This window comes from Vulpes vulpes, chromosome 4, assembly GCF_048418805.1.
Source record: "Vulpes vulpes isolate BD-2025 chromosome 4, VulVul3, whole genome shotgun sequence".
NCBI lineage: Eukaryota > Metazoa > Chordata > Mammalia > Carnivora > Canidae > Vulpes > Vulpes vulpes.
The window spans coordinates 54164681-54184833 of NC_132783.1; the positions used below are offsets into that span (position 1 = coordinate 54164681).

Consider the following 20153-nt stretch of genomic DNA (forward strand, 5'->3'; position numbering starts at 1 on the left):
ATTTGCCTTGGGCTCAGGCTCAGGTCAGGATCTCAGTGTTCTGGGATCAAGCCCTGGGTAGTTGCACTTCCTGCTCAGTGAGGAGTCAGTTTCTCCTCCTCCCTCAGCCGCTCCCCCGCACTGGAGTCCTCTCTGTCCCTTTAAATAAATAAATAAATAAATAAATAAATAAATAAATAAATACATACATACATACTTAAAAGCATTCTTTAAAAATAATTTGTGGGAATGGGAGAGAAAAGGGGAATATGAATAAAATTAAGATTGGCCACTAGTTGCTGATCAGTACATTGGGGCTCATCATATTTTTTTCTACTTGTGAAATGTGTATAATTTTCCATAATAACATGAAAAAGTAAAAAAGATGACATATATTTGAGGACTTTTATTTCCAGCACTATTGCAGCATTAAAGACTCTGAAACTACCCAGCTACATAATATCTAAAAATACTTGATTAAATATTAAAACCCATTTTTAGATCATCAAGTCCCTTAAGCTCAGTAATGGAGCAAAGATCAGGCAGGTAAGCTAATTGTTAAAGCCCTTGGGTATTTGAGATATACCGTGGTCATTGTGATCTGAACTGCATTGCACAGAACGGATGGGGCCAAAGCCTTGAATTCACATAAAATAGAAGCATAATGGAGAAGCATACCCTTAGAAAGGGCAAATTAGAAAGGAAACCCACCCTGCAAAGGTAGACCACAAGAAAACATTGCTATCTTGGCCTACGCTATGAATTGACATTTTAAAAAGAAGAAAAAAAAGTTCCCTGAGAACTTGCAGCCACTGGTCAAATCTTACGCCTTTGGGTATATTCTTTATGAATTCTTTGCATGATCCAAAAACACAAGCCTATAATTTAAAGGCTCTGAGGATGGATAATATCGCTAGGTGTCTCTCAGAGAGAAGGAAATCCAGACTTTTCCAGATGAATGTACCCTCAACTAGACCTCAAAGAATTCCTACCGGAAGATTGTCTAAAAAACTTAAACAATTATAAAACAAACATCAAGCAAGCCATAGTTAACAAAACCAGAAACACAAAGACTTCAGATAAAATTATCAGAATTAAAATGAAAAATAATTCTGCGTGAAGTACATTAAAATGTAAAAAAAAAAAGATATTGAAAACATGAACAAGAATAGGAGACTATCAAATAATTAAACCAGTCTGAAGAAGAACAAAATATTACTTTTCAAAATTAAAAGGATCCCTAGTCATTGAAGTTAAGAATATGGATAGAAGATAAATACAACTCTATAGAGAATAGAGAAGATACATCTGAAGAAATTATCTAAGATATAACACAGAGAGACAAAGATGTGGAAAATATGTAAGGGCTAAGAGAGATAGAAGAGTAGTCAGAAGGCCCATCAGGGTGTATACGAGTCTTCCTGTTTGCTGTAAATGAAGCCGCCCATAGCTAGAGTCTAGCTGTGACTTCTTTTTTTTTTTTAGAATTAACATGATTTAATTCATTATCAGTCTTATAAACTACTGAGGCTGGGAAGGCCAGGATAGTAGCTTGAATCTCACACACTTTTATTGAGTATGAATCTCATGTGGGGAAGCCCTGTTACTCAGCAGGGAGCAGTGGGAGCACAGGGCTTATCCAACAGTGTTGAAGACTGCCCCAAGGGCAACTGGTGAAACCAGGCTCTTCACAGCCAAAGGTCCACTCCAGTGGCTCCAGGGCCCATTGCCCCCTTTATGGAGAGGAGGCATGGAGATCTTTAGAGGCACTAGGGAGGCAAGATGGGCTTCCCCGCCAATGCGGTGTGTCTCTGCCTCAGTTTCCCCACTCACACAACACAGTACACATCCCTAGGCAGAGTTGAACAGCACTGTCTCTCACCATCTCCACCCTTTTATTTTTTTTTAAACCTTTTGCCTTTTTTTTTTTTTTAACTTTTTTTTTTTTTTATTTATTTATGATAGTCACACAGAGAGAGAGAGAGGCAGAGACACAGGCAGAGGGAGAAGCAGGCTCCAAGCACCGGGAGCCCGACGTGGGATTCGATCCCAGGTCTCCAGGATCGTGCCCTGGGCCAAAGGCAGGCGCCAAACCACTGCGCCACCCAGGGATCCCTCTCCACCCTTTTATAAGTGGCCAGGCTCATCTACACCTTAGGCTTCAGACAGTGCCTAACTCTGGTCCTCTGCTTTGTGGGCTTTGAGTTCCTTTTATTTAGACAAACTCCTTACCCCTACTACCTACTTCTAGACCCAAGTCCCTCAACCTGAAATATTTAGTTAAACTCTTACCAGTGGGGGTTTCTGTCATGGAGATAACCATCTTGGATTTGCAACTCCTAGACTTTCTTGTTTTTCCTCTTTTATGTTGATATGTGTGAAGGGTGAGCAAATTCATTCCACCTTCTTTCTCCAATTTTTTTTTTTCTTAGTAGTTCCTACAGGAAATAATGGTGTCATTATTTCTTATATCAGCACTCAGGTAAAGAGCCAAAATGTGAGCCTAAATTGTTTAGGAGCTGTATCACTTTGGGTAAATAGCTTAATCTCACTATGCTTCAGATTCATCTGCAAGATAGAGTTGTTAATACAATCCACCTAAGGGCATTGTTGTGAGCATTAGGTGAGGTTTAAAAAAAAAAAAAACCTCACAAAATTTATTTATTTATTTATTTATTTTATTATTTTTTATTATTTTTTATTTTTATTTTTTTTTAAATTTTTTTATTTTTATTTATTTATGATAGTCACAGAGAGAGAGAGAGAGAGAGAGAGGCAGAGACACAGGCAGAGGGAGAAGCAGGCTCCATGCACCGGGAGCCCGACGTGGGATTCGATCCCGGGTCTCCAGGATCGCGCCCTGGGCCAAAGGCAGGCGCTAAACCGCTGCGCCACCCAGGGATCCCTATTTTATTATTTTTTATAAGATTTTATTTATTTATTCATAGACACAGAGAGAGAGGCAGAGACACAGGCAGAGGGAGAAGCAGGCTCCATGCAGGGAGCCCGACGTGGGACTCGATCCCGGTCTCCAGGATCACACCCCAGGCTGCAGGCAGCGCCAAATTGCTGCCCCACCGGGGCTGCCCAACTCACAAAATTTAAAGGCACTTGGAACATGCCTGGCAAGGAGCAAGTACTCAATAATTATTAGCTGTTATGATTGACATTGGGTGAAAATCGAGGTTACCTTCTGTTTTCCAAATACACATAATTTTGTTTTAAAGATTTTATTTTTCTATTAATGAGAGACACAGAGAGAGAGAGAGAGAGGCAGAGATAGAGGCTGAGGGAGAAGCAGGCCCCCTGCAGCGAGCCCAATGTGGGGAAGGGGGACAGGATCACAACCAGAGCCAAAGGCAGACGCTCAACCACTGAGCCACCCAGGTGCCCCTAGATACATATCATTTTATTCTTATCTTTATTCAACGCTGTGACATGGGTATTATCACCCCCAATGTGAGCAAGGAAATTGAGGCACAAAAGGGTCAAATAGTAAAAGCTCCAGAGGTGAGAAAAAACCTGGGTACATCTGGATTGGCTAATGGCTTTGTCACACATAGAGTAATGGATGTTTGTTTTCTGGTTTAATATGGGTTCTGGGCCAAGTTATAGGTGTTTGACTTTGCTGACTTCATCTATCATAATATTAAGCATGACAACCATATGTGAAAAAATCTTAAGTATAACGAATCATATGTCATTTAATGCTCATTACCCTTTGACTTCGTTTGCTGCCAAGAACAGATTCTTCCCTCTGCAGGCAATAAAGTGTTTATAGTAGTCAGTAATATATCATGTGAAAGAGGTCAGCCATTGATGAAACTCTCTTCTATTTTTACAGCTTGGCAGATACAGGTAAGGGTGGATAGGCCCCTGAATTGCATATGATAAACTCACTTTTATTATCCAGTCGATAAATTTTTATCCATTATCTGTTGTGTTCAAGGCCCTGAGAGAGGCAATATTTAGGACATAGATGGAGGGGGAAGGCATTACTTTCTCACAATTCCATTAACCACCCATAAGGTTTTGGGCTTCTCGGGTTCAAGATCTTGTAGTCAGCTTAGCTCCTTTGTCTTTCAGCTTCAAATTCCTATCAGTTACCAGGTACTATAAACTCCTCTTTCACAGTGTTTCCTTTATGCCTCTTTCCTCAGAAATTCTTCCACTGTTGCTCTAGTTCAGTCTTAATTTTGTTCATTTCCAGACTGATCTTCACCTTCCCGTATCACCCACCATCCTATAGGTGAACAGATCAATCTTTCTAAAACACCACTTTGATAATGTCATCCTTCTACACTAAATTTTCATTAGTTTCTCACTCTCAAGGTAAGTTTAAATTCCTTAGCGTGGCATTCGAGGCTTCCACAATTTGGCTCCAGCCAGAAGATTCTCTCACATTTCTCAGTATTCTCTTAGAATAGAACCTTTGAGATGCTTCTTGGGGGACAGGTTTCATGAGTAAATGCTGTATACATGTTCTGCAATGATGAAACCTACTTAATTAACTTAAAAATTATTTATTTATTCATGAGAGAGAGAGAGAGAGAGAGAGGCAGAGACACAGGCAGAGACAGAAGCAGGCTCCATGCAGGGAGCCCGACACGGGACTCGATCCCGGGTCTCCAGGATCAGGCCCTGGGCTGAAGATGGCATTAAACCACTGAGCCAACTGGGCTGCCCCGTTTGTAGTTTATTATCAATACCCCCAAATCTCCATGCTCCACTGGATTCACTGTCCCTTCCAAAGATGACTACTCTTTTGACTTCTATCACTATTCATGAGTTTTCTGGGTTTTTTTTTTGTTTGTTTGTTTGTTTTTATGGAGATAAAACTGACATATAACAAACATTTTTTTTGATCTGGGTGGCAAATATACAGGTGTTTTCACTTTATAAATATATATCGAGCTGTTTACTGAGATTTTCTGTACTTATTCTGGATGTGTGTTATACTTCAATTAGAAAAGCTCACTTAAATGAAAGACATGAATATGTGAAGTTTAGTCTGCTGGACTCTCAACATTTTAAAAAAAGATTTTATTTATTTATTTTATAGAAGAGAGAGAGAGAAGAGCACAGTCAGGAAAGGCAGATGGAGAGGGAGAGAGAATCTCAAGCAGACTCTCTGCTGAGCACAGAGGGAGAGAGAATCTCAAGCAGACTCTGCTGAGCACAGAGCCCCACATGGGGCTAAATCCCACAACTCCGATATCATGACCTGAGTTGAAATCAAGAGTCAGACACTCAACTGACTGCGCCACTCAGGTGCCCTATGAACTCTCAACATTTAACCTTTTAGCCTATTTCCTGATATTCTCCAGGTTAATTATCAATACCTAATCATGTATATTTTTTCCCTTGCTTCTCATTTTTAGGGCTTGGTTACCTCTGTGAACTTTACAACCAAATGAATTATTTCTTCTTTGGTTTCTTGTCTGCTATATAAAGCCAATTATATGAACCAAAATAGCCTGGCTCCACATCTGGGCTCTTAACACCTCTACCCCCTCAACACACACACACACACACCACATTTGTATTAATGCCACCTGTTCTCTTCTCCATGACTTTAAGAATCTGACAACTGGTTTAGGCATTTCCCTTCTCTCTAAGATGGTCACTATCTTGGCAAAATCTGTGTTTACTTATTTTTATTTATTTATTTAAAAATTTATTTATTTACCTGAGAGAGAGAGAGAGAGAGAGAGAGAGCGAGCAGGGAGGGGCAGAGAGAATCTGAGTAGACTCTGTGCTGAGTGTGGAACCTGATGTGGGACTTGATTTTACGACTCTGAGATCATGACCTGAGCTAAGACAAGAGTTGGATGCTTAACGACTGTGCCACCCAGGTGCCCCTATTTATTTATTTTTAAGATTTCATTTTCAAGTAATCTCTTGAGCCCCAATATGGGGCTCAAACTCACAACCTTGATATCAAGAGTTGCCTGCTCCATTGACTGAGCCAGTCAGGTGCCCCAAAGTCTGCGTTTATTTAAATGATCAATCTGTCACCCTGGTTTCTGTGTTTTTGGTCTTCTCAACTTCACCCCAAGGGTAGGTGGAATTTTAAAGATTCCCTTCTCCCCCAAACGCCAAGATTCTAGTTCATTCACTGGTTATTTAACCAGACACTACTCTAGAGACTGCTCTGGGGAATTTTCCAGCTGTAATTAATGCTGGAAATTAAAATCAGGGACGCCTGGGTGGCTCAGTGGTTGAGCATCTGCCTTCGGCTCAGGATGAGATCCCAGGGTCCTGAGATTGAGGACCTGCAGGGAGCCTGCTTCTCTTTCTGCCTGTGTCTCTGCCTCTCTCTCTATGTCTCTCATGAATAAATAAATAAATTTTAAAATAAATAAATAAATAAAGTCCCAAATCAGTGGGCCCTGAAATAGTGAGATTATCAGGTTGGGCCTGATTTAATTACACGAACCCTTTAAAATGTAGAAGGGGGAAGTTTAAGCGATTTGAGAAGAACTTACTTTAAAGATGAAGGGAGTCACAAAAGAAGGAGTGTGGACAGCCTCTGGAGGCACTGATTGATGGCAAGGAAACAGGGATCTCAATCCTAAAGCTGCAAAGAATTGGATTCTGCCAATAACCTGACCTTAGCAGCAGATTCTTCAGATAAGAGCCCTCATTCAGGTAAAAGCCCATCTGGTTGACACTTCGATTTGGCCCTGTGATACACAGAGCAGAGCCTAACCTAGCCAGCTGCCCTAGATTCTCGACCTCCAGAATTATGAGATAATAAATGTTTTAAGATGCTAAAGTGATATAAGTGTACCTCTCTTCCACCTTCATAACCCTACTGTCATGTCTAAACCCTGCGACCTTATTAAAACCTGGAATGCCAGTCTTAGATGCCAATTTCCTGTTCAGTGACCTCATCTTCATGGTTCAGCTCCATAGCCTCCCCTCCATGGGTTCTCTTTCTACCTGTCTCTTCCTGCCTTCACTTGCCTATGACAAATCATTTCACACACTCAACTCCTTGCTCCATTTTTCTATGCCTTATCCACTCAGCAAAACCACATTCTAGAATTTATTTAACCTTCTAATCTTCTCTATCTTTATGAATGGGAATTCTCTGTGAATGGGAAAGCTATGACCCTGAGAAGTTCACCACGTGGGGGTAAGCACTGAAGAAGGTACTGTGTCCTCACCAACTCTTTGCCCTTGGTGGCCAAGCTGGCAAATAAACTAAGAACTCGGGGCAGCTGGGAAAGGCTAGGAAGGTATTGAAAATCTTATGAGAAGGATGAAGAGAGCTTCTCATAGGTCTGTATAGGAGCTTTTCTAGTACAGCAACTGATCATGGAGTTACAGGCCCAGGAAGTTCCTTTGTTTAAAAGAGAATACTGGGGTAGCCCCGATGGCCCAGCGGTTTGGCGCCACCTTCAGCCTGGGGTATGATCCTGGAGACTGGGGATCAAGTCCCACATCAAGCTCCCTGCATGGAGCCTGCTTCTCCCTCTGCCTGTGTCTCTGCCTCTCTCTGTGTGTGTGTCTCTCATGAATAAATAAAATCTTAAAAAAAAAAAATAAAAGAGAATACTGTTCTTGGTTTTGCCTTGGTTGCCATTCTTATAATAAGCTATACGCTTTATCAGCATTAAACAGATTTGTATACTTTGCTGTGTCTGTTGTTAACATTCCACCAAGGAATAATACCTTGCTGAAAACCATACAGGCAAGTCCCTTACTGGTGTGATTTTTAGGAAGGCATATTACCACCATCCCCCTCTGCAGAAAAAAATAAAAATTTCCAATTATTTTTAGAGTTTTCAAAAAGTGAGGCTCAAATGATTTCATGAATGAGTATGTCGGTTTCCCTGTTTGTCTGTTTTTGTCCATACATACTGCCTACAAAAGCACCTGGTGACACCTCACCCCTGCCAGTGCCCATTTAAGATCTTCAGTGTATGTTTATAGGCGTGGACTACAGATGGCCCCAACACTTTCTATTAGGATTGAAATGAGATCCTAATTTTGATAATTCTGTGGTTTGATTGCAAGGCTCATAAAATATGACAAAACAGTGACTTCAGCTACCTTAAAGAAAGCCTAGTCGATCAATACTTATCAAAGATTCAGACTCCTTCTGTTTACTTGTTCTGCAACCTAAGAAATCAATAGAGGGAAATGGGAAAAGGCCTTACATAGAAAATTTATGAATAAACCACAAATGATCATTAAACATTAAAAAGTTTACTCTAAGTCAAAGAGATGTAAATTAAAACACTGCCATTTGTCATCTATCAAATTTAAAAAGATTAAAATTATTATTCTATCCAGTAGTTGTGAGAGCTCAGGTAAACAAGCAACCTTTTAAATTGTTGGAATACTGAATTTGGCGTGAATTATTTCATGGGAAATCTGGTTATACGTATTAACAGTTTTGTTTTGTTGGTTTTTTTTTTGTATTAAAAAATTTTAAATGTGCAATATCTTTTGCCTGAGCAATGCCCCTTCTAGAATTTAGCTGGATGTGTGCAATGACATGCTACAAGGATGTTTTGCGAATAATAGGAAGACTAGTTAAATTAATTATGGTACATAACAAACAATGGAATACCATGCAACTATTCATTTTAAAGTTATAGAAATATACTGAATGACAGGGGAACCATGTTTGTAGTTTACAACGGAGCAGTTTACAAAATAATTATAGTTACCAATTTTTGAGTGCTAACCGGTGTTAATAATTCTGTTCAGGGTTTTATACACATTATTTCAATCAATTTTTCTAATTATCCTGAGAGATTGTTTCCCCTGATTACCAATAACACTAAAGATCAAATAAGTAGTACAAGTGCAAATCTCCAGGGTTTGGGAGAACCAGGATATAGATGCAGATTATCTGAGTCTACAAATGACGCTTTTTAAAGTTTTATTTATTCATGAGAGACAGAGAGAGAGAGAGAGAGAGAGAGAGAGAGGCAGAGATACAGGCAGAGGGAGAAGCAGGCTCATGCAGGGAGCCCAATGTGGGACTCGATCCAGGGACTCCGGGATCACGCCCTGAGCCAAAGGCAGATGCTCAACTGCTGAGCCACCCAGGCGTCCCCAGATGATGCATTTTATCGCTGTACTAATTGCATATAAGCCCGTTTTTATTTTTAGAGAAAATACGTATGCACAGAAAGAAACTAAAAGCAGGTAGGATGTGGTTGCTGGGTTACAAGTCATTTTTATTTTCATCTTGCTTGGTAGTACAATGAGAGAAAAATAAATGCCAGAATAACATAATCAGTGGGAATCTATGGGGCTCTACCAACACTGAGCAGTTACTCTTTTCTGGCAATATAAAAGAGGTTATGAGACAGAGGACAGAGAGCAGCAGTCTCAGAAGCTGTGAGTTCCCCTATGCACCCCTCTAACTTTTGACCTTGTCAAACTGGTCTCCTTTGTACCGGGTGACTCATCTGTAAATTAGCAAGGTCATCTTTAGATTCCTCCCTCACTATATTGTGACCTGAAACATCCAAACACTAAAAGAGAGGACAGGACATTTGAAAATGATTAGCCCAGGCAGCCCGGGTGGCTCAGCGGTTTAGCACCGCCTTTGGCCCAGGGCCTGATCCTGGAGATGCGGGATCAAGTCCCATGTCAGGCTCCCCGCATGGAGCCTGCTTCTCCCTCTGCCTGTGTCTCTGCCTCTTTGTGTGTGTGTGTGTTTCTCATGAACAAATAAATAAAATCTTAAAAAAAAAAAAAGATTAGCCCAAAATAAAACCCTAACTTAGAATCATTTTAGACTCCTTAACAATGCAGTACATTTATGAAATGCTGGCTTTAATCTTTTATTAAACAGAATTTGATGGCGATAATCGGTTTCAGAGAATTAGAGTGAGATTAGGAATTAATGTAACTTTAGCTAGCATATACAGTATGGAAAAATCAAACTCTTAAAAATTAGGCTAAAGACAAGGTAGAAAGTTTTGTTTGTTTTAGTGATTTTTAACCCTATTTTAGGTGAAGTATTTAAGTATTGTCTTTAAGTATTGTCGTGTGTCTTTATATGTATGTGTTCCTGACTAAAACAGACATTTTATTTTATTTTTTTAAGATTTTATTTATTTATTCATGAGAGACACAGAGAGAGAGAGAGAGAGGCAGAGACACAGGCAGAGGGAGAAGCAGGCTCCATGCAAGGAGCCTGATGTGGGGACTCGATCCGCGGTCTCCAGGATCACACCCTGGGCTGCTGGCGGCACCAAACCGCTGCGCCACCGGGGCTGCCCAAACAGACATTTTATTGATTTACTTTTAAACACAATTCTTTTTCCAATATAAAAGTTGTATATCTGCATTAAAACAAATTTAGAAAATTACACTAAAATAGAAGAAAAAAAAAGAACCATAATGTCACAGCCCAGAAAACTAACATTTTCTTGTATTGCCAGCTATTTTCTAAGTTTTAGATTTGTTTTCATTTTACATAATTGCAGAATGCTATATTCAGCTTATCATTCTGTTTTTATCAATTTTATGTGTATTTTTTTACATTTTTATAAGTTCCATCTTGGAATTGCCCTCAGAATTTGCTGGCAAATTAAAAAATCTTTACTGATATCAGTAAAGTTTTGTTCTTTGGGTGGTGCCTTTAAATTTTGTAAACAGTTATTAAAAGCCATCTCTGAAAAGTTTTTCTCAGTCTTGGCTAAAGTGATAAATATATTTGTATATGAGTGTTTAAGTGTCTTTAAATGGACTCTAATCCAAAAAACCATGTGTTGGGGCACATCCTGGATACGTACTTTAAAATCCTCTAGAAGGGGGTCGCCTGGGTGGCTCAGCGGTTGAGCATCTGACTGGCTCAGGATGTGATCCTGGAGTCCCGGGATCGAGTCCCGGGATCGAGCCCCATGTCGGGCTCCCTGCATGGAGCCTGCTTCTCTCTCTGTGTCTCTGCCTCTCTGTGTGTGTGTGTCTCTCATGAATGAATAGATAAAATCTTTAAAAAAATCAAATAAAATAAATAAAATCCTTTAAAAGTATGCAGTATGGTACTTTAAATATTCTAAAAGGATTGTGCATAATTAATTTCTTATTTAGGCTTCCTAGCTAAAACTTCTGCTTTAAGGTAGGTTCCACACCCAACATAGGGCTTGAACTCATGACCCTGAAATCAAGGGTCACACACTGTACTAAGCCTGCCAGATGCTCCGTGATGAAAGATTTCTTGTAGGGAGTTACGAATTAACAGTAATTCCTAGTGTTGCTTTAAATAGTTTGATTTTTGGTAGTAAGTGCAAACTACAAAATAGATCCAAGTACTAATTTCCCAGAGTAGATGCAGCAGGCAAATGTTGGGAAAGCCATACCCACTCCTAAGGCCTGATAACCACACCTTTTCTTGCATATGCACACTTCCCAGCTTTTCCACCCGAACAGTAAGTACTGCAGAGAGGGATTTATTAAATGAGAGACACACACAGAGAGAGAGAGGCAGAGACACAGGCAGAGGGAGAAGCAGGCTCCAGGCCGGGAGCCGGATCCCGGGACCCCAGGGCCACGCCCTCGGCCGAAGGCGGCCCTACCGCTGCGCCCCCGGGCTGCGCGCTCAGTACTATTTCCATTCAACTTCCCCCTCGCAGGGTCGCTTGGATTCAGGATTCAGCTCGGGAATCTACTGAGCTGGGGCGTACTCACCTGTCTCAGACACGCATTCGGTACAGACCTACCTGTGACAGGAAAACAAAACCAAACGGCCAACCGCTGGGTGTCAGCGTCCCCCGGTGCTTCGGGCGCGGGGCGCAGGGACCAGGGCAGGGGCTGACCAGCCTGGGTGGCGTCCTGTGATTGCCGGGATGAATCACCTCTGTTGCCCTCCTTCGGTGCATGCCCCGGAGGCGGCGTTTAGGGCTTGTGCCTCTGCCCCAGGGGGCAGTCACCTCCGCGGCCTGGGGCCGGCCGGAGGGTGGGGGTGGGACCCGCTGCCCCGCGAGCCGGGCCAGCCCCGGTCCGTCCGCGCGCGGCTGCAGGCGCAGGGCGCTTGGCGGCGGCCGGGCGGGCTGGGACCCCGGGAGCCGCGGCCCTCGCTCTGCCCCGGGCGGGCGCCGACCCCCGCAGCGCCGACGCGGTGGGCGGCCGGGCCGCGCGCAGCCCCGTCCCCAGGCCCGAGCGCGCGGGAGGCCCGAGGGAGGCGCGGCCCCGGCAGAGATCGCGCGCGCAGGGGTCGGGCGGAAGCCGCGGGGAAGGGCGCCCGGGAGGCTTTGGAAGCGCCGTCCGGATGCTCGAGGCCATTGTTAGGGGCGGCTTCCTCGGGAGGGTGTCAGGAAGGCGCGGCTGAGCCAGCGCCGCTCTATATAAGTGATGCGAGCGCCCTGCCTCTGAGCACACGGACTCCGAGATCGAGACCTCGGTGAGGCTGGGCCTCCGGGAGCTGAGTGAGTAAGCGGCGAGAACCCTTTGGGCGGCCGGTGGCGAATTGCACGGACATTTGCTCCACAATAATAGGAAACCTGAGTGGAGGCGACCAGGTTTTAGTTAGTCCCTCCCAGGGTGATGTGAAAATGTGTGTGAACTCCAAGTTGAGAACGCAGGTCTGGTTTTCTAGAAATCAGTGCCTTGGAGCAAACTGATTCTGTGTCTGGCGGTGTGTGTTAAGAACCAGTTGCTGAAACTCTTGCCTTTCTCCAAAAGTGTGAAACGGTTAAAAACTTATTGAGCATGGTAGGAGAGAAATTTGTTAATATTGGTACTTTTTTTTTTCCCCCAAAGATTTTATTTATTTATTCATGAGAATACACAGAGAGGAGAGAAAGAGGCAGGCAGAGGCACAGGCGGAGGGAGAAGCAGGCTCCATGCACCGGGAGCCCGACGTGGAACTCGACCCCGGGTCTCCAGGATCGCGCCCGGGGCCAAAGGTGGCGCTAAACCGCTGCGCCACCCGGGTTGCCCAATATTGGTACTTTAAAAACAAAAAGGGATTAACTAATATATTTTATGTCTTTTTCTCATCTCCAGGACATAAATTTTTGTCCACAGCTTTGGATGGCTTGCTAAAAGGTTATTGCCCCTTTGTAAGTTTTTTTGTGGATAGCAGGCTATCATATAATGATCGACTTCAAAAAATTAACCAGTTTATTACAATACTTATTAAAAATAGTAGTGAAGAAGTTAGAACAGTATTAGAACAGTATCTGTATACAGAAAAATACAAGACCAAGAAAAATTAGATTGTGAATTTAGCAGTTACAGAAATAACTGTAATGTTGCCTAGTTTTATTTTCTTGCCTAATGGCGGAAATAGAAAGGCTAGTTCCACTTCTGGGGAAAAAAAAAAGAGATTTATAGTAACAATGTGTATTGGTTATGTTTGTTCAGCAAGAGCTCCCTTAGGAAACATTCTTTTGTATTAAGAAGCTATTAAAATAATACACTTACAGCCAAAGTCTATTTCTGCATTTGTTTTTTTAAGCGTCCATGAAACATTTGAGGTGAGTGTAAGTGTTCCAAGTGGTAAATAAGATAACAGCCAAAGGTTGAGGGAAGCACATTCAAATGGACTTGGACAGATGCTGTGCAAATTAAAGTTGCATCCTGGAAGCCATAATAAAAAAGGATGATTAGTCACATAATTCAATGAGGATGAAGGGGGAAACATACCAGCTCCATGGAAAAGCCTTTCCTGACATTTACAAAAGATGCAGAAGAGACTGTAAAATGGTAGTGGGAGAGCATCCTGTGTGCTCACCCAGATAGTGCCTGCAGTAGTGCATTTTCTGGGATGCATTGCTCTAGTTGCAATTTTCTTTACCCTGACGGTTGTTAGAAACTCTTGCTGATGCTGAGACCCTATTGTCACACATGCTGCTGTTTGATGGTTTGGGGTTTATTCAGGGACAAATCTAGATTTTATAGATGGTTAGGTAGACTTAATGTTCTTTAGATAACCTGTACTTCTCTCTGTCAGGAGCTGATAGAAGTTTTGCAGCAGTTAAAGGTTATATCAAGAGGGAAGGCTTAATCTGTGTTGCTTACTGGAGTAATAGGTTAGGGTTGAGATTTTTTTTTTAGTGAAAGTTAAAGAACCCGAATGATATTGTCTCCATAGGGTATAGGTTATATAGTTCTCCCTGGGAAGGAAGCTAAAGTTTATCCTTTGACATATCAGTTCCCAATTCACTGTAGGTTGTGAACCAGTAGTGATAAAGTGTCTTGATGGTTTGGGCTTCATTTTTTCCCTCCAGCACAGCTTTATGAGACAGAGCTCACATATCCCACAGCTCACCTGCTTAAAGCACAGCTTGTAGAACCATCACTTTTCCTCTTCCTCTCCCCTCAGAACCTACCAGTAGTTACTTACCCCTTCCCATGGTAGCCCCCACCACAGTTTTTTGAAGCAGATATTCTGCTTCACTGAGAGACTGTTATAGAAAGTGCATATCTAATTTTTGAGCCACACCCTTAGCTTATTTATAGAGATAAATATTCATTCAGAGAATCCTAACATGGGAAGTTAGTAGTGTACTGGTTGTTTAAATCCAGGTGGGTGGGTGTGAGTAGAGCAAAAGTACTGTCCTCATCATGATTTCAGTGAAGAAATTTTGTTTTTATAGAAGGGTGGCATGAAATCTTGGCAAGGGCTGAAACCCCATTGACTGAGGTTTCTTGCACTTTGCTGATCACTAGCCCAATCTCTGGGTTTGCAACTGAAATAATCTTATTACTCTTTGGACAGGAGCTGCCTGGAGGTTAGTACTTAGGGTCTGGTAGCATTAGTTAGTTCTCTGTCTTGCCGTTGGTATTAAGTTCTTCAGAGTTATCTGGAAGGGTAAAATTGGAATTCTGTTCCCCGGGGCTATACAGGCCACCCATTGTGTTCTGACCTCATAGGTAGATACATATCTCCCCCCACTCCCCCCATATCTCCCCCCGGAAGGAGATTCTTCCGCCTCTTGGAGTGCCACCCTGACCCAGAGGCAAATTGAAGTGGTTTGAATTTTTCAACAAAAAAGCAAATTGCCATGTTTTTTCTCCCTCCACTATTTCCACCTCTCTCTGGAAGAGGGGCAAATAACTTCTGGAGAACAGTTTACAAAGGTAAGCTTCCTGCTCTTCCTTCTCAGTGTAGTAGAGATAGCCCTTAAAAAGCTTACTTTTTAGGAGGATCTCCTAACTTTCATATCCTTTGAATTTTAGCTACACATAAATATGCTGGGGTAGCAAGAAAAGATGTTATTGATGTGTTATTCTTTACAAAACAAATGCTTTTCAGAATGCATTGAATGCATTTCAGAATGTGACTGGGGTTAGAATTCTTGATGAAGTTTTCAAGAACACAGATGGCACTAAAAAATTTATTTGAGGGACGCCTGGGTGGCTCAGAGGTTGAGTGACTGCCTTTGGCCCAGGGCGTGATCCCGGGGTCCTGGGATCGAGTCCCACGTCGGCCTCCCTGCATGGAGCGAGCCTGCTTCTCCCTCTGCCTGTGTCTTTGGCTCTCTCTGTGTCTCTCATAAATAAATAAACAAATCTTTTAAAAAATTTATTTGAGAGACAGAGTGCAAGAGAGTACAACCAGGAGTGGCAGAAGAAGAGAGAATGTCAAGCTGATTCTGTGCTGACCGCAGAGCCCAACTCGGGGCTGGATCTCATGACCCTGAGATCACGACTTGAGCTAAAACCAAGAGTCGCTCAATTGACTGCCACCCAGGTACCCCAAAGATGGCATTTTAAGTCTGACATTATGCTTCCAATATAAATATTGAAAAAATATTGGGGTTCTTTCATTACTGACTTTAATTTTTTTTTTATTTTATTTATTTATGATAGTCATACAGAGAGAAAGAGAGAGAGGCAGAGACACAGGCAGAGGGAGAAGCAGGCTCCATGCACCGGGAGCCTGATGTGGGATTCGATCCCGGGTCTCCAGGATCGCGCCCTGGGCCAAAGGCAGGCGCCAAACCGCTGCGCCACCCAGGGATCCCTCATTACTGACTTTAACTTGTTGTTTTGAAATAATTTTTAGGCTTCCTGAAAAGTTGCAGAAAAATATGGTATAGAGAGTTCCCATAACATCTTGTATGACTATAGTGAAATTGTCAAAACTGATTAACATTGGTACGATATTATAATACTGTTATCAAAACTGTAGACTTACTTGGATTTCACTGGCTTTTCACTATATTTATTTATTTATTTATTTATTTATTTATTTATTTATTTATTTATTTTACTATCCTTTTTTTCTGTTCAGGATCTAGTCTGTGAACTTGTGAGGAATACTGGTCAGTTGTTTTGTAGACTTTTCCTCTTGTACTTTGATATTTTCCCATGATTAGACTGAAGTTATGCATCTTGGAAAATACTGGAAGGAATTTCAGGGCCTCATGTCTAGGCACGTGATATCTTACTGTGATGTAAACCTTGGTTAATGTTGTTTGCCAGGTCTCCGGGGAAAGTTAATTTTCTCTTTGTAATTAGATATCTTAGGAGAGGAACTTGCGCTGTACAAATATCCTGTTTCTCCTTTAAAACTTTTATTGACTGATTTTAGTATCCATTGGTGGAACTTGATGTACATTGATTGTTCTTTATATTTATTTTTTAAATGATTCTATTTAGGGGCGCCTGGGTGGCCCAGTTGGTTAAGCATCTGCCTTCGGCTCAGGTTATAGTCCTGGGGTCCTGGGATAGAGCACTATATAGGGCTCTCTGGGCAGGGAGGGGTCTGCTTCTAACTCTCTGTCTACCCCTCCCCTGCTCATGCTCTCTCTCAAACAAAATCTTAAAAAAGAAAATTTTTATTTATTTATTGAGAGAGAGAGAGCATGAGTGGAGAGGGACAGAAGGAGAAGAGAGAGAATCTGGAGCAGACTGCTGAGTGCGAAGCCGGATGCGGGGCTCTATCTCACAGCTGTGAGATCACTACCCTAGCTAAAACCAAGAGTTGAACTCTTAACCAGCTGAGCCACCCAGGCACCCTTGTACTATATTGTTCTAGTAGTGATTAAACATTTTTTTCTCATTTCTTCTATGTTTACTAATTAGAATTCTTCTTCCCCATTTATTTATTCAACTACTTGTATCAGTATGGATTAATGGATATTTGTAATTTTATGGGTTGGTATTTAATTTGCTGCTCAAACTGTTCCAGCATTGAAAGTCTCAGCCCTGGAATCAACCATTTCTCTAACACCATTTGGTTCTTTTTTTGGAGAAACAAAAATCTGGGCACTGAGTATGTTACTGGAGTTACTTTGGGCTTTTTAAGTTTGATAGATTTGTGACCTAGCAAGTGCATGTCTACAAAAGGGATAATGCTTTCAATTTCAAACATTGTAGAGGACTTCATTGTATACCAGTTTAGGTTTAGTCTCTTATGGGAAATAAAATTGTCAGGGTTTAGAGTTTTTAAAAGTTCCTAGTTTTTCTCAAATGACCTGTAAATGCTTACAAAACAAACAGAATAAACAAATGAACTTTTATGTATTAGGCTCTAATAAGAAAGTAGCAATTTTGTTGTTGTTAAGTAGCTTAATTAAATTATATCTTGACTATGGCTGAATGTATGTGAAGGGGACATATATATAGATCATATCTTTGTGATGTGCAAAATGTCTTCAAACAAATAATAAGGGGAGTAGAGGGTTAATTTTAGGCGAGAACAGAGGGACTCCTGGTGGTTTTGTCCCATGATAAATAGAGGGGGCTGGAAGGAGATACGAGATGGATATAAGATGAGAGCAGACAGGTGGGTGAGATGACAGTGTCTTTAAGTACAATGCTGAGGTGGGTGTATGCAGGACTGAGATAGTAGGGGGAGATCATTAGGGGAGAGAAGGTCAAGGGGCTGAGGAGGCCAAGGACAAAGATTTTCTATTTGGATTTTGAAACTCACTGCAGCTGCCAAGATCCTAAACTTTACAATTGCATATGAGGGTTCAAATCCATCAGTGCCTCTTGGAAAACTGTTTACACACCCATGGATGCTCTATCAAATGTGGGTCTGTAGCGTTTTGTAAGAAAAATCAAAAAGCCATACATTATTGCATGAGGAAGACCCCAAGAGGGTGGGGTGGTTTGTCATCCACAAGAGTCTTGTTTATGGTTCTCAGTTTTTAACCAAATCTCTCTCTTTCTCTCTGATGTCTTACAGGCATCTAAAACTTACCATGTTGAAACTGAGTCCTTGAGTTTTGAGGTCCCCTCTTCTCATTACCCAGGCTCACCCCCTTGTCCAAGCATGTCTCACCTGGTTTCTTCTACCTGGCCCTTGCTACTGCATTTGCCATACAGCTGCCAGAGTGGTCATTTAAAAACATACTTAAGATCAGAAGTCCTGCTTAAAAGGCCTCAGTGGCTTCTTACTGATTGTGCATACCTTCCCCCTTCCCCCTAGAGATGTGGTCTCTACCGCTGTGTCTGGCTGACCTTGTCCTTCACACCATGTCCCAGATTGTTCTGCTGCAGAGCTGTGGGGGCCTAGGGTGCCAGACTGGGACTGTTCCCTTGTCCTGAGACTTCATCGGTCTGACTCCAGCTGATTACTGAGCAGCCTTTGGACCTGAATATAGTGTCAATGTTAGATGTTTCAAGGTGGATCTGGGAAATCATAGATAACATGAAAACCCTCTGGTTTATAGAGGGCTTTTGAAATGCAAGAGAGAATTTATGGAAGTTAAAATTCAGATTTTAAGTTCCCTTTCTTTTTTAAAGATTTTATTTATTTATTTATTCATGGGAGACACAGAGAGGCAGAGAGAGAGAGAGAGAGAGAGAGAGAGAGAGGCAGAGACACAGGCAGAGGGAGAAGCAGGCTCCATGCAGGGAGCCTGAGGTGGGACTCCATCCCGGGTCTCCAGGATCACACCCTGGGCCGAAGGCAGTGCTAAACCGCTGAGCCACCAGGGCTGCCCTTAAGTTCCCTTTCTAACAAAGCTCAGTACTCTTCCTGCTTCTTTTTTCTGTCCATTCATAAGTTTTATAATAATCACCTGACAGTTACTTGAGACTCCTAACTTCTTGTCAGGATTGTAATCTCTTGGCATTATAATAAATAGTTGAAGGAGGTACATACTTGCACAGCGTGTCCTGTGACTGCGAGGCAGAGTTGAAGCTCTCCATTTACTACTGTTAGGGCTTAGGGAAAGAATATAAGAGGAAAGCACTGAATTTTTGGCCTGAGACTACCCTAGTTTCTCCCAGCATGAGTAATAGTTATAACTGTGGCAGGTGTCCGGCTGAGGACTTTAGAATTAACCTGTGTACTTTTCTTATCTATATGCAGTTTCATTGTATTATGCACTCCGTTTATAGTAGACTCTCAGATTATGAGTATGGTGAAGAGTAAAATAGAGAAGAAAGGCATTTTTAATGCAGGTTATCATTCTTATAAGAGATATGCCAACATCTATGGCAGAAGACTGTTCAAACACTTCAAAAAAGTAAAAATGTGGTTTCACTTGTTAGAAAACAGAAAGAGAAGAAAGGTGACATTGGTAGACCTCCAGAATGGGGACAGCTGGAAAGGGGAAAAGAATCTCATTATTTAAAGCCCCTCAGTCATGTTTGAAAGGATTTTTCTAGCTGGCTAAAAGGGGGGCTTGATCTCATGACCCTGAGATCATGACCTAAGGTGAAACCAAGAGTTGGTCTGCTGGATGTTTTCTGCATACCAGTCTACCAATTCCACTAATTCTGTTTCCTAATCTGTGTTTGTGTCTAAACTGCTGTTAAACTCATTTATTGATTTTTGTTTTGTATTAAATATAGATTCTGGTTCTTTGGTGATTATCTTTTCACTCATTTTCTTAAGCATGTTACTCAGTTATTTTAATGTCAGCATCTGGTGACTTCAGTTTGCATTACCTGTGGGTCTATTTCTATTTTGTTACTTTGAAGCATTAGGTCCTATTTTCTGGCATGTCTGGTAAATTGAAAATTTGGATTCTGGGATGCCTGGGTGTCTCAGTGGTTGAACGCCTGCCTTCAGCTCAGTGAGTGATCCCAGGGTCCTGGGATCAAGACCCACATTGGGCTCCCCATAGGGAGCCTGCTTCTCCCTCTGCCTGTGTCTCTCATGAATAAATAAATAAAATCTTAAAAAAAGTTTTGGATGGGGGATCCCTGGGTGGCTCGGCAGTTAAGCACCTGCCTTCGGCCCAGGGCCTGATCCTGGAGTCCTGGGATCGAGTCCCACATCAGGCTCCCTC

The 20153-nt window shown here is 42.0% G+C and overlaps 1 protein-coding gene and 1 long non-coding RNA gene across 5 annotated transcripts in view; one reads left to right on the forward strand and one right to left on the reverse strand.

The window, feature by feature from the left end:
- ABCG2 (ATP binding cassette subfamily G member 2 (JR blood group)) overlaps positions 1-20153 on the forward strand; it is a 144565-nt gene that overhangs the window by 54246 nt on the left and 70166 nt on the right. Inside the window, exon 1 of one of the 4 annotated variants that reach the window (XM_072754954.1) lies at positions 11562-11663. The exons of 1 other annotated variant lie outside the window; for it this stretch is intronic. The gene's annotated coding sequence lies outside the window, so the exon portion shown is untranslated. Of the gene's footprint in view, positions 1-11561; positions 11664-12031; positions 12381-20153 lie in introns of those variants that run through there. 2 more of the 4 variants (XM_072754956.1, XM_025998111.2) reach the window with 2 other exon arrangements.
- Positions 3-11854, reverse strand: LOC140598422 (uncharacterized). The gene is made up of 3 exons (XR_012000850.1): positions 11676-11854; positions 2272-2417; positions 3-138 (listed from the first exon to the last, which is right to left on the reverse strand). It is a non-coding gene; the product is annotated as an uncharacterized lncRNA (long non-coding RNA).